The sequence below is a fragment of the Dipodomys ordii genome, unplaced genomic scaffold (genome assembly GCF_000151885.1).
Source record: "Dipodomys ordii isolate 6190 unplaced genomic scaffold, Dord_2.0 Scaffold8, whole genome shotgun sequence".
NCBI lineage: Eukaryota > Metazoa > Chordata > Mammalia > Rodentia > Heteromyidae > Dipodomys > Dipodomys ordii.
In genome coordinates, this window is record NW_012267224.1 from 1395828 (window position 1) to 1414852 (window position 19025).

The following is a 19025-nucleotide window of genomic DNA, read 5'->3' on the forward strand; positions in this document are numbered from 1 at the left end:
GCTGCTTTGTTGTAAAATCAAGCATCATCTCTGCACCAAGACCTCACTTTCTAGGAGCTGAATGCAGCCAGTTGCAGACAGTGTCTGAGCTACAAGAGAGCAAGCAGCATCTCTGCTCAGGCTGTGCAAGGGCATCATCTCAACACGATTTCCTCAGCCATCTGAGATGCTTACACCCAACTGCCCCTCTCTCCCCTCCTTCACTGAGAGCGAGACCACCACCAAAGAGGATAACACGCAGAACCTCTCAAGTTCCTCCCCATTTTTCTTACACACAGTCCCACCTAATTCAATCTTTATACGTTTAATTGTGGTTTGACTTCTATTTCTCCCTCCCTCCCTCTTCCCTCCCTCCCCCCCCTCCATGTTTCCTGAGATTTTCCAAGAAACTTCTTACCCTCAAATATTTATGTCATACTTTGATACTGGGAGAATGCAACCTAAAACACGCATTTCCTCTTTAGTCCATAATACCCTGAAACATCCATATTCTTCTACCCCCATCCCCACACATTCACATGCATGTGGGCATGTGCACACACACACACACACACACACACACACACACACACACACAGAGCTACAGAACTACTCAATACAAAATGATTTTAAAAAGCATATCTAGCACAGGTTTACACAGAGAATTGGGAGATAATATTAAATGCTGACCTACATTTGAAGTTTCAGAGACCCAGGGAGAAAAGCCAAAATTAAAAAAGAAATACTCTCTATTAGGCCAGGTGTGGTGGCTCATGCCTATAATCTATAGACTCAAAAGAGGCAGAGCTCTTGAGGATCAGGGTTAGAGGTCCTGAGTTTACACTGCAGCTAATATAAAAGAAAATATTGTCATACTGATAAACAGTGAACTCATCTTCTGAATTTCCCTATGAAGCAGAAAAAATTCAGTGTTGACCCTGACATTGCTCTATGAAGCTCTTCCCCAAAGAGTTCATAAGTAGGATTTGGATCATTTTAGTTTAAGTCTGGACACAAACATGATGATCCAAGTGGTGTAATTGTTTCGGGATTGTAAGTGATATAAAAGTGTCCATTTGAAAAGGTCAGACTCATATCACTTTTCTCTCCTCATCACATAACCTCATAACAGAGAGAGGTCAGGTCACTCCACTGCCCTGGAAGGAGGAAGAATACTCCTCCATCTGAGAGTCATGGACAAGAGAAGGATTCAAAGCATTACAATAGATTTATTATCTGTCAGGGTCTCTTGAACAAAGATAGGCACCTTGCAGGCCATCTTGAGATTTTTAGCTTTCTTCTGTAAGGCCGACTTGATCAGGACAATAAATTTCCACAAGTCATTGCTTTCCATGTGAATCGACACCCTTGCTCCAGCTACGCAGTAACTTCCGGGCATCTTTTTTTTTTATTATTAGTAGTAGTATGTGAGTTCTTGCACTGGTAACCTAATGCGCTTCTTAAAGGCTGGTCTCTGATCTGGCCACCTGAAGGAATTTGGTCGTATCTGATGTAAGAGAAAGTGTTTATGGCCTGCCTCACATCCCCTCCTGTTAAAATGTTTTAAACGAGGGAGGTGGGTAAGCTGGGGTACTTACTTCCCCTATAGTCGCTAGCTATCTAGCTGTCTGCGAGAGCTACTGTGTGACCCCAGGAGTGGCTAACAGCATGTGGTCGAGGATGGAATTAACATGGAGTTAATTCTTTCAGATGCACTCTGGACCCGTAGGAGATTAAACATTCAGCTCTTCATACAGCTCTCTTGTGTTTATCTGAGGAGCATTCCACATGGCTCAAGTTAGTCATGACTCAAATCCCAATTTTCTTCCATTTCTCCCTCATTTAATTCATTTTTCTCTCTCCTCATTCTATTCTTTATATTTACATCTTCAAATAAACTATATGCTCGAGATTCTTCTCTTTGAAAAATCTCAAGTAACACACACACACACACACACACACACCCCTTTGGTTGATGGTGATTCCATTAGTTTTGTTTGAATTGAATTTTATATTCAAGAATACCTCATAGAGTTTGGTGGCACAAAAGCACTAAAACAGAGAGACACTGGCTAAGTCATCTGTCATTTTAGAGAACTGGGGGTGAGGTGAAAGACAAGAGTAGAAGACATCTGTGGTTAGGATGATTATACTCAAATCTAAATGTTCCTTCACTGCCACTGTCCCTTAGCGATACATATCACAACCAGATCCAAACCATCGCGTCTTTCCTCTAAGAACTACATCTACAGTCTCGCCCGTCAGTCTGTGAAGGCAGGGAGGTGGCAGTCAGGGACCCAGATATTAAGATGACTTCAAAGTCGAACAGATTCCAGGAACTCCTTCAGATGGTTTCAAGCCAGAAAACACACCGGGAGCTTGACCTTGTATCTTGGGTTTCCACAGAGTGCCAGCAAAGGCCAGGCTGCTGGAACGCATGGAGCCACCTGCACATTGGGAGGCGAGATGTGGCTGGCGAAGCATTCACACACAGAACCACCAGAAGATAACGGAGCCCAAGGCACAGAGGTGGTCACAGACGGATGATCGTTTTGTGCAGAAGATGCCAAGGCCCAAACTGCTAGGTCGGGGCCATGCTAGAACGTGGGGGAGACTCGCTGCAGGAATGAACACTGAAGGGCTGCAGCCTTGCTGCTCCGCAGAGCCAAGGAAGGCCCGCAAGGGTTCTCCACCAGCACCGTCTGTGCAGCCTGCACACTTCCAAGAGACCTGTCCTCTATCCACACCAACTGAGCACACATTTCCCCAGCACCTGTGGTCATTCAAACTTGGGACTGTAAAATAATATGTGAAAAAAAAAATTGGGACTGTCCTCCTAAGGAACTTGGGGCAATGTTTGCCCTCGTTGCTTGCCACCCCTGTGTGAGCTGTCACTGATGAATCTTAAGTAGAGGCTGGGTGCTGGTGGCTTCGTGCCTGTCATCCTAGCTACTCAGGAGGCTGAAATCCGAGGATCACGGTTCAAAGCCAGTCCAGGCAGGAAAGTCCATGACACTTCTATCTCCAATAAACCACCAGACAAACAGAAGTGGCGCTGTGGCTCAAGCGATAGAGAGCTTGCCTTGAGCTGAAGAGCTCAGGGACAGCGCCCAGGTCAAGCCCCACAACCAACAACAACCACAACAAAAATCTTAAATAGAGAACTGGGGCTGCAGAAGAACAGAGTATAGCATCCCACGTGTGTATGGCAAAGATGGACCATACCCCAAAGGCCAGTAGCTGAGCAGATGGGCAGTGCTGGACTGGGAGTTGTTTTCAGTCTTCTTGGAGATTCTCAGAGGGCAAGAAATCAAGGGGATCCCTGAAAATCAGAGTCCAGGAGAAGTCCCTCCTGCTGCATTCAGCAGGTACCAGGCCCAGCACTTGGAGTCTCTAAAGAGTCCCTAGTGAGAGCAGGGCCTGTCCTCCCCGTCTAGACGAAAGGAAACATCTCCAAGACAGAAGCAAATGTCCAATCCGTCATTTTAGCTTTGACTTCAATGCAATCTGTTAAGTTACAATGCCCAAATCAGAACCTACTCGGTTTCCTTGTTTCAAAATGGAAATCATTTTCATTGATTGCATATCATTTTTTAACAAGGCAAGAAAATGTCATCCTGCTCATAACTGGCTTTATGAGTCAATAATTTGAGCCAGTCTTAGTACTTATTTAATAAAGATATCACGATATTAGAATGGCTGTATAACCATTAAGGTTTTATTTAATGTTGAAATATTATGAATAATGTTATCAGAAAAAATGGAATTCCATGCTATTTTCATTGTTAATTATTTTTTAAAGTTCATAATTATTTTATAATAAGCACATCTTATCATGAAGATATCAAAGACAACATGCAATGTGGTATAAATACACAATTATTTCAAGGTAGAGAGTAAATTTCATGGAAAATATTGATTCATTTATTTGGAGCTTCTGTGGCTTTGGGGCTGTGGGACCTAAGATTCAATTCCATTGAATATCACATGCATTTTTGTGTGTTACAAAAAATGGGATAAGAAGAAAATTTCTGCCTCCAAAGAGCTTGTAATATATAGTTGTTCTCTTTCCCCAAATTTATCTAAACTGTTTGGAGTATCTTCTCCAATAACAGCCTGTGGAGTTTCTCTGTGCAATCCCAATGCCGACTCTAACTACACTCTCTTGGTAAAGATTCCATTATCGAGCATAATATCTTCCATTCTTCCTCCCCCACACCACCAAGCTTGAATTTCTTTTTTTTAAATAAGTTTTTAATTGTGAAAATACTGTACAGAGGGGTTACAAACACATGAGCAAGGTAATGAGTACATTTCTTTTTTTTTTTTGGTCGGTCATGGGGCTTGAACTCTGGGCCTGGGCGCTGTCCCTCAGCTCTTCAGCACAAGGCGAGCGCTCTACCACTTGAGCTACAGCACCACTTTCGGTTTTCTGGTGGTTTATTGGAGATAGGAGTCTCACAGTCTCTCTTGCCCGGGCTGGCTTTGAACCGTGATCCTCAGATCTCAGCCTCCTGAGTAGCTAGGATTACAGGCACGAGCCACCAGCGCCCAGCATGAGTACATTTCTTACCAAGCATTGTTGCCTCCTCCTTTGTTTCCCCCCTACCATCCCTTCCCTCCCACCTCCACAACTACACTCCCCCTCTCCCTGCCTAAATTGTAAAGTTCGTTTTTCGACATAGCATCTTGTACATCTCATTGTTGCCATGGGTCAACCCGTATCCCTATTTAAACAGGTTGAATTGCTAATGTAAGACTTCCCCCACTGTTATTCTCTTCTGGATCGTGTATTTCAAGCGCCAGGCTCTACATGTTCTGCTATCTATGTCCCCTTCTCATCCAGTGTATCTTGTACGTAGTGGAAAGCTGGTAAGTGCCTTCTTCATTGAAATAACTCCAGCCCCAGGGGCCAAGATGTTTTAAAAAAAAAGTCATCCTCTGAAGAGCAGAGAGGTGCTGAGATGTGGCCATGACACGTTTATGTTTAGGGTTACTGACTTCCATTTTTAATTTACCTGACATTTCTCCAGTATCAATTGACTTGTTAATTCTTCATTTTAGTGGGTTCTCAAAGACCTTCCAGTTGATGTTATTCCTACACACACCTTTATGAGTTGTGTTCACAAAATGTTCAAGAACATGAAAATTCCCTGACATGAAAAACGTATTGCATCACAAGTTTTTAAGATGAACCCAGAAAATTAACACATAGCTTGGCTCTGTGGAGCAGCCACAAGCCAATTAGCAGTCATCCAAGAGTGGATGGTGACTGCCATCTACAGGCTACAATGTGTATTTTCAGGTCCCTGAATGCAGAGCTTGAGAAAGATGGTGATACAATCAGAGACATCCCTACACTAGGCTAACCGTGCAATGTGAGCATGTAAACAAGTAATTAGACTACTCCACGCAGGACCGTGCCTTTCACCCTACTGTCTAGAACACATTTACCTCACTAAATCAAAATTCTTCACCAAATCTTTTCTTTCTGTCATACTGTCTCTGTTTTTCCTCTCATGTCACACATACTCTTGCTCTCCAGGGTGCAGGATGCCCACAGAGCTTCTCTGTGCCCTCTTGCCTAACACAGTGTCTGTTATGTGGTAGACATTCCACAAAAATGGATGCTTGAGGGCATTCACAAATGAATAATCAAAAGAAACAACAAATTCATTAAATCTGGGTTCTATTCTTCATTATTTCCTGGAAATGTATGTGTTGGAGTCCAGTGTGCATAGAGTTGAGTTTCTACAACTCCATACATGGGTTTGCACACACACACACACACACATACACACATGCAGCAACACATATATGGCTGTATGTGTATACAATCTGTTTTATATTTGTGTTTGCAGCATTTATGATGAAGCAAGGGTTAATGCTTTTATTAAAATCCTTAAATCCATATATTTAGGATCTTGTAAAGTTGTCCTGAGGGCCTGTGCTTTGTCATTTCATCAGACACAGTGTTCTGAAAGATTCATTTTATTTATAAAGTAAGTGTGGCGCTGAGGCCAGGGTCATTACTTCACGTTCGTTCTGTTCTTCCTGAGATTGATGGCGCGGCGCCAGTCTGCTGAAATGAGAAGCAAGGAAAATGCGCAGATAAGACCACGATAGACGCAGAGCACATAAAGAAACTAGCAAATTAATATTAAGATCGTTTCTCTCGAGGGACCTGGATTCTCTTCTCAGTTCCCTACCTAGTAATACAATCTTGAGACGTTGCTTGGATTTGAAACCTCATTAACTTGGAAAGGAAGGGACTGCGTATTCATTATGTTCCAAACACCGTAAGCCATGCACTGCGCCTGGCATTGCTATGACTTGTCACACTTCATCTACCCTGCCAGCCCAATAATAGTAGGCCATCTTTACTGATATACCCACTTGGTGCATTGCCGCAATGAGCCTTAGACAGATTCTTACTGTGAGGTCACATTGCAAGAGGGACAACAGTGCCCTGGGAACAGCTCCTTCTTAGAAAGAACCAATTTCATGCTAAGTAGCGCCATCTTGGTAGTCTGGAACCAGCCACAGATGAACTATTCACAATACGTAAAGAAGGACTCACGTGATTTTGGGGGAGGGGTGGTGATTCTCCTTGGGACAGTATTGTCTTGAGAACCTTTGTTTCTTAAATGGCTATGGAGAATTATATTAGGACTGGAAATGCCTTAGGATGATGAGTCCTGAGTTTAATTTACTTTCCTGTTGCCCAAAGAATAATTCACACTTCACAGTGTGTGGTCTTACGCAATCCGTGTTTCTAACCATTCACCACGTTGAATAGAGAACTAGGAGTTGGGCAAAGAATCTGTTCCAGTCGATCAATAGTAGAGACACGGATCACAGCCACTTCTGGCTTAGCTTGTTGTTTAAATCAGAAGAACTCAAAGTGAGGAGGTATTTTGAAGAGTATTTTAAAGCAAAGTAATGCAAAGACAAGGAAGAAGAATTCCACCAATCGCCCTGTCCGTGCCTGCACTGAACATGGAACGCCTCATTTATAAGCTCTGTTTGGAATCTTCTTCCTAAATCTAACTAGTTGCATGTTTGCCTTCTTCTATACTTTCTTTCATTCCATCCATTACTCACATTAGGTGAAACAAAATGGCAAGCGCACAGGGGTTCTTCCTTCCCTACCTCTGCAACTGCGTCCTCTAAAGCGCAGAACTACGCTGGCTAAGACCAGCGTTAGAGCTGAGAATAGGAGTGGATGAGGCCGAAGTCTCATTAGAGGTGAGAGAGAAGGGAATCGGGAAACCACGGAGCCTCTCCTGTGCCGGTGAGTCCTGCTCCCATCACTGAGGTTAGAAAGAGAAACCACACGGGATCCTTTGCTTATTGTTGATGCTTCCTTTTCCTCCTTTTTCCCTTTCTTCTTTTCCCTCCTCTCTTCCCTTCCTACCTCCCTTTCTCCCTATTTCTTTTTTTGCTTCCTTTTTCTTTTCTTCCTTCCCTTCTTTCTGTTCTTTCCTCGCTTTCCTTTGCCTCCTTACCCCTTTCCATCCTTCTCTCCCTTCCTTCGTCCTTACTTTCATCCCTCCTTCCCACCCTTTCTTCCTCCCTCCCTCCCTCCCTTCTTTCCTTCCTTCCTTCCTTCCTTGCATTGTAACCTACAACATATCTGGCAAGAGCAGAAGTTGGGAATTGTTTTTGCTTATTATTGAAATCCGGTGCTAATCTTTACCCCGCAGAGATACTATTTTCCGGGGTGATAGTCACAAGGATGTCTTTCGAGGGGATTTTCCAGGTGACAGGGGCTTTTGGTGATGCCCTGGGACCCAGAGCTCTGGGGACAGCGCAGGGTTCAGGCTAATGGTTTCTTGACCTCCTGAGCGTGCTTCTCCTTGACTTTCTCAATTTGCCCCAGAAAGAGGCCCTGACAGCTTGCTTTCATGCAGTCTCTTGAATTCTGAGTCATTTTTCTAGACTCTTTTCCTTTTCTGGCAGATTTCAGAAAGTTGGGCTAAATTCACAAACAATAGTGTAGGGAGCGCTGAGCTGGCCTCATTAAACCGAGGCCTGCCTGCCGGGAGCTTTGGCTTCTAGCAAAGGGACACATGGGAGCTGCTCAGTGATGTCACCGCCTAGAGCTCCTTCCCGCTGCCCCAGGAAATAACACATGCCATCTGCAAGGAAGAAAAAAGGCAGTAAGGAAGTGGAGAAAGGAACAAAAGACTCATCTAACAAAGAGCAGCCCACAGCCTCATTATCAAGCAAACTCATTTTCAGTTCTGCTGCTGCTCTATCCGCTTAGGCCCTAATGAGCAGTTTCCCTGGGTTGTTCAAGACTCAGTTTACCCCTAGGTAAATCTTCCTTTGGAAGATTCTACTGAACTCAGCAGAAGTCTTTTGTCCAGAGCCGAGATTGTATGGTGTGCTCTCAAACATCCTTTTCAATCTCAGGAGTCACCTGTGCATAGGTTTGGACAGAAGCCCTTTGAACAGGTAGGCTCAAAACAAACGTGAAGGTAGGCATACCTTGATAAAAGACATTCTGTCTTTGTAAAGACTGTGAAGAGAGGAGAGCTTGCATTTGTGAGCCTGCGCGAGCCAGCACAGCACAGACTAGACTTGTTTCATCCTCAGCACCACCTTACCAGGGAGGTAGCATTCCATCTTCTCACGTGATGGGTCATTAGTTCAAATAGCTGGTCCAACTTATTTGCTTGTTTGTCTGATCTGTTTATCTTGCAGCTGAGGGTGACTACACAAGTCAATGTAAAGATGCCACCGTGGTCAACAAAGACGAACAAGGCAAAGTAAAAAGACAACAATGCTAATCTACATAGAAGAGAATCTTAAAAGAATATGGTCCCTTTAGTGGCAAGTTGAGGACCTTACATGAATCACTGCATTTCTCTGGCTCTTCCAGATTCATACATTGTGATAAGATGAGCAAACCTATAAGGTTTCCATGAGATTCCAAGAGATAATCTTATTTCAAGTAACAGATATTTTCATTGAGAATGGCCTGGTGTCCGCAGAGTAAAGAGCCTCAAGTGTCTCTTCCATTTAAACTGTCTGTGCCGGGGCTGGGAAGGTGGCTCAGTGGTAGAGTGCTTGCCTTGCATGCTCAAGACCCTGGGTTCGATTCCTCAGCACCACATAAGCAAACAGAAAAAAGCCGGAAGTGGTGCTGTGGCTCAAGTGGTAGAGCGCTAGCCTTGAGCTGAAGACCTGAGGGACAGCGCCCAGGCCCAGAGTTCAGGCCCCACGACCGGACCAAAAACAAAAAATAAATAAATAAATAAACTGTCTGTGCCAAGCAAGTAATATGTGGATTTGCTGCCTTCCAAAAGAGGGGGAGGTGTTCAATGCACCACTCTGTAAAATGGGGTAAGAGACTTAATTCTTCCAGGACGGATAGAGGCCGAATGAAATACAGTTGCCTCTCTCTCAGTGACAGAGGTATACTCTGAGACTTGATCCATTAGGTGATTTCATCACTGTATAACTATCATAGATTACCCAGAAGCCTAGAGTACTTAGCCTGCTTCACACGTGGGTTATTCGGGGATAGATACTTGGCATTCATTACGTAACATGTGTGATGTATGTCAATCGGGCTTTGTATCCGGAAGATTATTTGGTTAATAAATTCTTGGTTTCTTCATTTCTATCAGTTTTTAACTTCTACGATTCACAGTGTCATGTGATTTTAGACGTAAGAACCACAGAAGCTTCACGCTGCACTTTCTGACAACAAGCACAAGACCAACTAAGCCCTGGCCTTCAAGTCTCAAATTCTAGACAGAACATAACACCCTCCCTGAGTCAGGGCCACTGCGTTCATCAGCTGTCCCTCACCGTGACACCGGAGAGGATGAACTTAGAGGAGGAAAGGCTTATTTTGATTAAGAGTTTCAGAGGTCTTATTTCTCGATCAGTAGGTCCCAGGGCCCCGGGGGTGGTAGCAAAGCACCGCCTCATGGTGATGGGGAGCACATGGTGAAGCAAATTGCTCCCCATGATCACTGCGCCATTTTTACCAGGGCACGCCTCCAGTGACCTACGACCTCTCACTTTACAGGATGGATGGACTCTGGGTATAACAATGGCCAAACAACTGAGGAACAACACAACACGTGCCTTCCTCTGATGGGGCTCAGGAACTGGACGGGTGTGGGATATAGAAAGAGGGTGACTCAGGTTTGACCAGTGTGGCTCTCAACAGTTATCAACGTGGACCCAGAGAGAGTAGCATAGCCAGAGTTACAAAGATGCTTCCTCAAAACCAGAGACATGGGTACCCATCTCCAAAAGGGACAGGGGCTTGCACTTTGTATGCAGTCGGCCTCACAGACCTGGATGACGGAAACACCCCTCCCAGTGTCTTCATGGTCCAGCTAGTTTGTGCAGCAACAGCAGCAGCAATAGCAATAGACATGCAGAGTCTATGGGACACCCTAGAGATACAGGTGAGAGACGTAGAATGGGACACAGGTACGAGGATCATATCATCCTTTGCAGCTAGGCACAGAGGTAGATCTAGGTAGGTAACACAGATTTTGCATTGGGGTCTGGGGTATCATCTATTAGGGTTCATCTCTGTGGTCATGTTGTACCTATACTCCATCTCTGGACTTTTTGAGTCTCATGTGTCTAGAGACCTCTGTCTTGCTGGCAAGCAGCGGGTAATTTTTTTAATGCTGGTTAAAGTCTCCATTACACAGGAAAAATTCTTTAAGCCATTATATTCAGCCAAGATGCCTGCTCAAAACTCCCACTCAGCAGCTAACGCCAATCTTCCATGCATTTCCTCTTCTCATTACCCTGTGAGAAATGGGAACGGGGTTTGTGTGAAACTGGCTGATTTCCTGTAAGAAGCTGAGGGTTCCATGAGGAGTGGTACATTCTAAGTGGTAAAATCTTTAAATATGAGAAAAAAAGGAAGAGATCAGATATGTTTTAGGAGCCAAAATGTGCAATATAAAATGCGTAGTATTAATCCATTTAGGCCAACAAGAACTCTTTTTAAAATTGTATGCTGCCTTGCAACAGCTAATTTGATTACAAAAACCAAATATTCTCTACCAGTAGCTTTCCCACAGCAGTGACCACGTCATCATTTATGTATACAGCCATTGTACTCGTGGTCACCAGGTGTGAGCATCTTATCCTTCCAAATATCCAAAGCAAATCAGAAAATACAGAGCCTGAAATCCATCACAGCTGAGTCACATCAATAGGAGACTCCCAGGTAAGGAGAACCAAGTACTCCAACAGTCCAAATCTCCTGAGAGTTTTTTTTCTTTCCATATTCTTGAAGTCTCTGTTCTGAAAGAGACTTGAAAATCTTTTCATATACTTTTCTTCTCTGCTTAAGCTGGGTCAGATTGTATGACTCAAAATCAAGTGATATATAGATAGATAGATAGATAGATAGATTTTCAGTACTAAACAGATTTCCTACCTGAGATCTCCAAGCATCAGAATCCTTTTATCCCTGCTCACCTTAGATCACCAATGCCAGTTAAGCCCTAGTCATAGAACGGGGATTTAACAGAGTAAAAGTAGACAAATACATAAATAAAAGCCGAGTAAAAGACATACACTATGGGGAAAATGTTTGCTTTCACATAGTTGGCTTCCTTTGGAACAAGAAAAAAAATGGTGTTGTTTTTAATTGAGTATAAAAGTGATCTTTGTCACCAAAACTTTGACAAGCACTTACTTTGAGAGTGATCAGAAGACACTGAGAATTTTCCCTAGCTTATTTTCTAGCAGTCTCAGAGATAGAAGGTATGTGAGAATCCAGCCCTGCCTGACCAAGCTCTAGCACTGAGTACTGGGTAAAAAAGGGCAAGCCTAACACAGCATTACGAGCTTTGCATCTCAAAACCTCATTCAATCATTACTTCACGTTCCAAATAGGCAACAGAACATGCATCCCTCTGAGCATCATTTTAAGCAGCCATTTGTTTGACAACCAGTTTGGAGAGGATTCCATAAAACGTATGTTTTTCTGTTTCTAACACAACTGAGATAGAGTTAGAAATAAGGTCAAGGGAAATGAAAATATTTTCTCTGCTACTGTTAAGAGCTGTGTAGGTGGATGTGGCTAATTGTACAGGAGCAGTGGTTTTCCTAAAGTTCCACTCAGTATTCAGCAGCCTTGTCCAAACCAACACAAGCATATCTTGCCTCATCCAAATTACTGCAGCGTTTCTGGCACAGGAAGCTACACATTCTGTACTGATGGACAAGTTTCCGAAGGAGGGGAGGAAAGAGGGCGAGGCGGAATTTCCCTCTAAGTTCCTTCTGTCAGTGGCGGACAATGGATGCAAGGTGTGGAAATGGGCTGTAGGACAGGAAGGTCACACTAATGGGTTTCTCTCCACATGAAAACAAGAAGTATGGAAAAGGAAGTTCCATGTTAAACGACTTCATGGTATGTGAATGCCATCAAGGTTCAACAAACAAAAGAGATCTAAAATAAAATGCTAACGTAAATCTTTACCAATCTGCTGGCCTGTTAGAGAACACCTTCTGTATCTGAGAGAAATGATGTCTGCCCTCTTACTGAGATCTTGAGAACATGAGATGGTGTGTAGAATAGGACAGACATAATTTCCAGCATGGTATTTAAGGTAATTCATTTGTAAAAGCAATGAAGTGATAGCGTCCAGAAGCCTGTGACAGAATAGGGAGGAAAGGCAATGCTCAGTCACTCAAGCCAAGTTAGTATGAATAACATCTAGTATTTAATAAGAAATGTATTAAGCAACATGTGAAATTCTTTCTCCTACTGAATAGATATATAAAGAACATTATGCATGAAAATATCATGGTGAAACATTATTTTTTTACAGTGAGTGCACAATAATAAGAAAATGACAAAATAGGAAGGAAAAGTGTGGATTATAAGTATTTCTATGTCTCTGTTCATATAGAAATGAAAACTCCAAGTCTGGAGCAACTACATAAGTTAAGCAGCAAGTTCTGGAGCAAGAAGTTCAAGCCTAGCAAGTCAAGGTTCAGTCTCACTTTTATTACAGTAGAGTATGATTTTCCTAAAGTCCATGAGCAAAGAAAATATACCTAAATGGAATAAAGAGGAGAATCTTCAAGAAGCCATGGCCCATCCATTTTGTCTCAAGACTAGCTATAGCTAATTTTATGTGTCCACTCAATGGAGGAAGAAATCATCAGAAAGCAAGTGACCCGTGTACTGCAGTAAGGCCCTTCTGAAAGCTGTTGGCATTTGAATCCATATCTACTGTTGACAATATCAGCAAGAACCAACCCATCTGTTCAGGGTTGGAGAGAACCAACAGATGAGAAAAAGGTCAATCTGTCTTCTTTTCTAGATTGGGTTTTCTAATCTTTCCTTCCCTCAGATCGCAGAATTCTAGGCTCTCAGAAATGTGAATCCAGACTGAAATACACCAGTAGTACTTCTGGCTCTGCATTTTCATATGGCCAGTCATGGGAATTCCCATCATCCTGTGGGCCAGCTCCACAATAGGCCCTGTCTTCAATATTTATATCCACATAGTACAGGTTTCATTTCTCTAGAGAACCCTGATGAATTAATACAAGCACTAGAGTATCTTCATCTTCATATTCTTGCCAAGGATGAACTATCTTTCCATATGAAATTCTCCTTTCCTCTTTTGACCCTTCAAGGTAACCTACTGTAATGATTTGTTAAACTTTGTGTGCTGAAACAATTCTACAAATAACTCCAGTAAAAGTTCAGGTGAGCAAGAAGAGAGATAGGAAAAGTTCAAAGATGATGCATTTCAAAGGCATTTCAGATCCTGGCCAAGGGACAAGAAAAAGAAGGTCTGGTTGTAATCTATGCATATTTAAAAGTCTGAGAAGAAGAAGGAGTAGAATGAATAAAACTAATTCTTTTTCTCTCTTACTTTTTTTCGATTCTTGACTTGCACATAGGAAGCTGGGATAAATCCAGGAAGAGACCACAAAAGGACTAGAATGTGAAAATGCCTTCAGATATTTAGGGCCAGACCCAGAGCTAAGATTTGGAAAGACTCCCATGGAGAAAAAGAATAATGATTTAAAGGCTGGGAAAATATCCGTCCATTTTCTCTTAAGGATTTTGTCATGTTCAAGCTGGATAAAGAGGGCTAAATCCTAAGTCAATAGCAGGGCTTATGTAAATAGTACCTTGTTGGCAGGGGTGAGAAAAGGAAAATGGGTAAGACATTCTTAAAGTTATTCTACTTCCACTCCGGGTGCAGTCCTAAGTGACAGCAAGTGAGATTGAGTATAATATCCAGTTTGAGTAAACTGGTATGAATTCATTACTGTGTGAATCGGGATATTTTAAAGGCAAATGTTTCTCATGGGTGTATCCAAAAAGAGAGCGACAGAAAACCTCTAGCAAATAGATCAACATAGACTTACGGGTCGACATTACATTTGACATCATATTATTTGTTCAGGGATAATAATGGTCTTTATGTTGAGATTCAATTTCTGCATTGTGAAATGGGAAGTGGGAAATAATGTAAGAAATCTCAGGGCAGCAAAGGTAAAGCAATCCTCACGGCTATGCAATAGTAATGGTTGTTTTCAAAAGTCACCATTATCTTTTGTCATCTATTGCACGGAAAAATAAACACTATAGTTGGAAGGGTTATAAGGTTGAGAGGCAGTTTTGTTGCTAAATTTCTATGTGTAAAAGATTATAATGTTTGTTTGAAATATTTACTGATTTCTGTATTTTCCAACTATACAAGGTCTCCTTGGTGCCCTCTTGTAAAAGAGAAAAAACATTCTTACCACATCATGGAAAGCTGAGCTATGTTACAGACTTGATCAATGGAAGATCACCTCAAACAAACATTGTCTTTAAGATACACCGTTCTTTCCTGTCATCTTTTTTCCTTTTCTATGTGTCAGAAAAAGACTCATAATCAGGCAACTTTATTTTGCCTGAACCAAAGAATGGAAAAAAAATGTATCGAGCATAGATACAATCACCATGACCCAGTAAACATTTTCAAAAAGAAAAAGACTATGTAAAAAAATGAGCTCAATGATTTTGTGTTTTTACATTTCTCAAAGTTACCTAGTCATACCTTTAAAATTTAGAAAACCTAAATACCTGTTTTTGGAGGGCTAACTTGTACAGAAACTTTAGCATGTACATTTAAAAATCACAAATAAATAAAGTAGATGGAAATAAGGATAAGATACTGCATACTTTCTTCCTCTCAAACTATTTCCCTTAATGTAAAATCACCTCGTTTCCTCCATACCATCATGAATATTGACTAGTGAATGTTGCTATAATTAATATGAAGTCTATGTTTGCATATGAATCATAACAAGACACATGGTAGGGATAACCTTGAATTCTTTACAGAAACTAACTCTTCTAATTCCTGAGTATGAGAAATTAGGTTAATAGATTAAGCTCTGGAGTGTAAAATAAATTCACCTATCTAAAATTTTAGAATAGTTCCTAACGTGAAAAGTATCCTGGTGACAGCTGCTACCCATGCATTAATGACCCTTGGGTGCTGTGGTTCCTTTGGAGACATGGCCCTGTCATACGAAAACCTACTGTCTATACTTTCCTAGCCAAGACCCAGTCATTGTGACTTCTTCTGCCACCTTCTCATAAATGTCAAAATATTTCACTGCTATACTACTGTATTTTGTTCTGAGGAATGTTTAACCAAAATCCAGGGAGAGAGCTATTGCCTTATGTCAGGAAAAGGAGATCTCAACAAACTTTACATGGTCTGAGCCAGTCAAAATTCTAAATGGCAGTTTAGAAGCACTTGTGCCCAAATACCTGTATTTTTTTTTTTACTGAAAGTAATATAAAACAATAACTGGATATTAGATTTGACTGGGATCTTACACTTCAAATGGTCAAGTTCCTCTTCCTCAAAACTATCAGAGATGCAAGTAGATAGATATCTATTAGCATGCTGTGGAGAAGTTCAGTAGTCCCACCATGATTAACACCTGGCCATTGCTTCTAGCTCTTGAGATGACCATTGCTCTGTTGACTAATTTATTCATTAAAAAAAATCCATTGGTGGTAAAATTTATAGTTACCCCTTCTGCATGTCAAATATTGATACCCTTTATACATGTGTCATATTGGCAAACTGTACTTGAGTTGGGATAGGTTGTTTATACAAATAACAATAATTAATAATACTGTCAACATAGGAGCTACATATTGCCAAAGGGAAGAAATAAAAATATAATAGCAAGGTACTCCTATGCGTAGACATGTATAGCCCCAATGGATAGTATTTATTTATATGTAATGGGGAAGGGTTTCCCAAGATAAATAACAGCAATGTCTAGCACTGTTCCTGGGGAAACAGCAGGTGATCTTATCCAACTTATCCTGCCAGGGCCTCTGGAGCTAGATTTCTTTTTTTTTAAATTGAAATGGTGATGAGCAGAGGGATTACAGTTAAAGTAAGATAATGAGCACATTTGATGTTAAATACCATTACCCCATCCCTCATTTTCTCCCATTTACCCTTCCCTACTCCTCTCCTCCACAAGTTGTAAGGTTCATATCCAATATAGTGATAATGTTGCATTAGTTCATCCTTTGTCCTGCTGTTTCTGTGATTCCCTTTCCCTTCCACAGATGGAATAAACTTATATACGAGACACAAGGTACAGAAAACTAAGAGAAAAGAAAAAGCAAAACTATATATAGGACATTGTAAGAACCTCTTTTCCCATATCTTGGAGTTAGTGTTGATACACTTCATTGTGTATGGTCCTATGAAGCCTAGATTTCAAATAAGAACAACTGTGTGTGCCTGTGATCAGTAGAATAATGACCTTCCAAAAGTGACCAGGCTTTGATTCCTGAATACATGGGTATGTGATTAAGAATATCGAGGTGGAAACGCAATGCCGGAATTCCCAGAGAAACGTAATATAAGATTTCTGATAAATTGGTGAAAATTGGTTGTACAAGATTCAGAGAAGGATCTGTAACCACAGAAGCAGAGGTCAGAGCAAAACGAATGTGAGTAGCACCCAGAAGTTAGGGGGGAAAATCCAAGGAAAAGATTCTCTTATAGAGCATCCAACAAAAACAGTTGTACCTGGAGTTTATTGCCATAGATTTCTGTTGCTTTAAGCCATTGTTTGTGGAAATGTGTTAGAGCAGCAATCAGGAAGTAAGGGAATATGGTTCCCTGCTAGCCTAGATGCTGCCTATGTTCATGTCGTAAGAAGAAGAATCAGAATGTGATTCACTCATGTTTGGGTTTAAACTAAAATGTTTGAAACGCTCTCTGGCCTTTGGTGATCTACAAGAGAATGACTGCTTTCTGCTCCTTATATTAAAGTGTGTGTGTGGCAATTGCTGGTTTCATTCTATTCACTATTTGAAAGTCTCAAGTAAGGCCCTACTTGGAACTTGTCCAGAAAGAAATTGATATTGCAAGAATGATCATGCTCTCTCTATTTATACCACTCAGGGCCAGAGAAAATACATATTCCGTCCATTACTCTGTCATCAGTATGCACCAAAGTGTTTGACACATGGTGAAATGTAATACATATTTATTGACTGACAACAGAACCTCGGAACCAGCCTTCAGCAGAAAACTCACTATGTGTTTTGAATTTCACCAAGGAACTCAAGAGTTCCTTGAGATGTTCCTTTCTTAAGAACTCAAGAAGGGCCAGGGGCTTTCTCCATGCTTCAAGGACTTCAAGGACTACTTCATTAGATCCAAGACTGTGGAGTCTCCCATTTCCAATACTCAAGTCAATCAAATCCTTAAATGAACAGATTATGGATTGAATCATAAGTCTCTGAATGCTATATTGGAATTTTATTCCCAAGCACGTATAAAGATGATCATAACTGGAAATAGGACCATACAAATATAATGACCTCAGCATGAGAGGATTGCTGAAAGGTTTCATGGAGGGTCTTGGTTCTTGAGTTCTTTAGGGAGAAGATGCAAAACTTTAATCAAAATAATAGCAACGTTTCTTCAGAATAGTTATATGAAGTGAGAATGTGCTACTTTAGAAGAGAGCATGCTCTCTTGGAATGAAACTCAATCACAAATTCCTTTGTGTTTTAGTTTTGTTATGGTTTAAGGAAAAGGTCTTAGAGGTTCCTAGCCAAGCACCACCTCTTCTTGATCTAAATTCATACTTAGATTTCATTAAATTTCCAGATCCATCCTCCATGTCTGTTCTACCCATAACAACCTAATTGGAATCAAGACCATCAGAGATGTTATAATTACCAAGATTAAAATGGTAGGCTAATGACTAGAGGTCAACTCTCAGTTACACTGGTACATTTGAAGTGGTTTGAACTGGAATTTCTTTTATGGGTTTGATAACCACTGGGCTCTTTCATCTGCAATATTGTCCTGATGGATATTCATTAGCTTTTAGCCATGAAAACTTACATGCCATTTGGTACTTATCTCTCTCCCTTCAGTACTTCCAGTTAACAAAAGAAACTGAATCCAGGCAAGCCATAATCCAATGACTGATGTCCTTAAACTAACAGGGAGATCAGACACAAACCAAAGGAATGCAACCAGGTGTAACAGGAAGCAGAGATAGCAAATGTGCCCCTCACGTGTCAGGATGGCGGGTAACCAACAGAAACCAGGAAAGAGACGGACGATGCTTCCTCTCTCCAAAACTCGCTTGAATTCACACTGCAGACTCCCTGTACAATGGCAGAACAAATTCATGTTGTGTTAAGTTTTCCCATTCATGGTCATTTGTTATAGTAGCCCTGAGAATTAAATACACAGGGCAAAATTGTTATTACTTAAGCACAACTCTGCTCAATCATCTAGAACCAGGATTCCTTCCACATGTACAAATCCACTCCACTTTTTGCTGATTTGAGTGGACCAAGATGGATCTATTTTTGGCATCCCAAAGGGGGCCAAGTCTGTACACTCCCCTGCCTGGCAGACTCCCTACTGGGGAAGCCTGTGTCAATGGCATCATCTGATTATCCAGTGAAAGTGAATGCGCCTGCACAGCGTGTTCCTGTTAACTACGGATTTGTTTTCTCATTTGCGTAA